Source organism: Cebus imitator, unplaced genomic scaffold, assembly GCF_001604975.1.
Source record: "Cebus imitator isolate Cc_AM_T3 unplaced genomic scaffold, Cebus_imitator-1.0 Scaffold417, whole genome shotgun sequence".
NCBI classification, from domain to species: domain Eukaryota; kingdom Metazoa; phylum Chordata; class Mammalia; order Primates; family Cebidae; genus Cebus; species Cebus imitator.
Window position 1 is genome coordinate 1,480,090 of NW_016107732.1, and position 2,934 is coordinate 1,483,023.

Genomic DNA, 2,934 nt, shown 5'->3' on the forward strand with positions numbered 1-2,934 from the left:
TGAAAATGGAAAGAGTCACAAGGAATGAGCTTCATTTCTTTACATTTGGAAGAAACCAGGACTGTAAGGTTCACTTAGAGAAACAGCAGGAGGACCAGGAGAGATGGGTAGAACAAATGATGCTTGAGGAACACTGATTCAGGAATGAGACTTCAAGAATAAGAATTGCACAGCTAAAGTTAAGAATTCAAGTCTTCTTCCATTAAACAATATTCTTACCAGCAAATACCACCACATACATGACTCATTGTAAAACAATGTTCAGATTTAATAAACCATAAACACACAGGGAAAAAAAAACCTGAAAATCATGATTTTGGGAATGCTTTTGGTTAAAACACTCAACTTATTAGACTTGCAAATAGTTCAATGTAGAAAAGCCTTACGTATGAAATATACGTAGTAAATTTTTTAAGTGTAGCACAAGCCTCAGTCAATGTAAGAGAATTCATGTTAGAGAGTATTCATTTGAATGTAAGGAATGCAGGAAAGGCTATTCAGAGCTCCCCTCATCTTTGGTTTGAAAGCACTCACACAGGTGACAAACCCTACAGATATTCTGAATGTGAGAAATCCCTGTTCATGGTAAATACTTTGTGACATCAGAGAAGTCATACTGGATGCAGATCATTAGAAATGAAATATGTGTAGAGAAGTCCTTAAACAGAGCTCAACCCCATTGTAATATGAGCAAACTCTCTTAGGAAATAGACCTTACAAATGTGCTGGGAGTGGGAGAGTCTTTACTGAGAAATGTTTCTTTCAGTATGTTTCAGAACTTATACAGGGGAACAATATTATAAATGTAATCACTGTAGAAAAGGCTGTAGACACAAATTATACCTTGTTCAATATGAGACAATTTATACTTGTGGGAAATTATATGTTTGCAGCGAGTTTAGGAAATTTTTCTAAAGAAGTGATGACTTTTACCCTATAGCTAAGAATCTATAGAGACACCTTATGAAGATAATCATTCAGGGAATTGTTTTACACTTGGCTCTTCCACTACTCATAATCACAGAAAGCACATGGGAGAGCAAAACGATGGATACAGTCATCATACGAAAGGCTTCAGACTTAGCCTAGCCCTTATAATGTGACATCAGAGGACTCATACTGAGGAAAACTCCATACATGTAATTTGCGTGGAAGAGCATTCAGGAGTTGTTCTCATATTATTGAATGTAAGAGGACTCATACTGGAGAACACTATGAATGTAGACAATGTTGGCAAGCTTTCAACCATGGCATTTACCTTATTTGACACCAGGAAATTCATACAAATGAGAAAAACTCATTGAAAAAAATCAACGTGGAAAAGCTATTGTTTGGAGTTCCATTTGACATCAGAAATAAATTATAAAGGAGGCAAAAGCCACCAGTTATGTTTTACTCTTAAGTACCTGAATGTAACAAGACTGCAAGCTTGTGACTCCCTGCAGCCGCAGATCAACAGGGTTAAGCAGTTCTACTCTATGTATGTCCCTAATTTGCCAGAAACACCATTTAATGGGGATTCAGGGTCTAGGCCTGATGAACAATGTCTCATAGAAATATTTGCCATATGCCTGTAGTCCCAGCTACTCAGGAGGCAGAGGCAGGAGAATAGCTTGAACCCAGGAGGGAGAGGTTGCAGTGGGCCAAGATTGCATCACTGCACACTCCAGCGTGGGCGACAGAGCAAGACTCGGTCTGAAAAAAAGAAAAAGTTTGCTAGTGTAATCATGGTTGGGCACAGTGGCTCACACCTGCAATCCCAGCGCTTTGGGAGGCCAAAGCAGGTGTATCACTTGAGCTTAGGAGTCCAAGACCAGCCTGCACAACATGAAGAAATCCCATCTCTAATAAAAATACAAAAATTAGCTGCGCATGTTGGTGCATTCCTGCAGTCCCAGCTACTTGGGAAGCTAAGGTGTGAGGATTGCTTGAACCTGGGGGGTCAAAGCTGCAGTAAGCTGAGATGGCACCTCTGCACTCCAGCCTGGGTAACTAAATGTGACCCTGTCTCAAAAATAAAAAGAAGAGAAACGGTTGTCAAAGGTAGTCACATGTAAATGTTACCAATGGCAACAGCGTATCTACGTTTCTATGTCACGTATGAATAAAAGAACCACCAATCTTGAAGAGTGGTGCAGAAATCATACATCTTTTAGCATCATGGGGATCATCATGTGTATAATTTTATGATATTCCTAGATGAGGGCTGAAGGATATGCTATCAATTTTTTTTCTGCATAATCCAAATATTGTCATTCCAAACAAATCAGAGAGCTTTATACTAACTTGCTAATACTTTGCCAATGGCATTCTATTTACTTAACAGAGGCATCATAAAAAGTTGTCTGTTGGCTGGACGTGGTGGCTCACCCCTGTAATCCCAGCACTTTAGGAGGCCAAGGCAAGAGGATCACCTGAGGTCAGTAGTTTGAGACCAGCCTGGCCAACATGGTGAAACCCTGTCTCTACTAAAGATACAAAAATTAGCCAGGTGTGGTGGCACATGCCTGTAATCCCAGCTACTCAGGAGGCCAAGGCAGGAGAATTGCTTGATCCTGGGAGGCAGAGTTTTCAGTGCGCTGAGACTGCCACTGCACTCCAGTCTGGGTGACAAGAGCAAAACTCCATCTCAAAAACACAAACAAAAAGAGCCAGGTGCGGGGGCTCACACCTATAATCCCAGCACTTTGGGAGGCCAAGTTGGGCAGACCACAAGGTCAGGAGTTCAAGACCAGCCTGGCCAACATGGTGAAACCCTGTCTCTATTAAAAATACCAGTAGCTGGGCATGGTGGTGCGTGTCTGTAATCCCAGCTACTCAAGAGGCTGAGGCAGGAGAATTGCTTGAACTGGGGCCCAGAAGGCAGAGGTTGCAGTGAGCTGAGGTCACGCAACTGCACTCCAGCCTGGGCTACAGAGTGAGACTCTGTCTCCA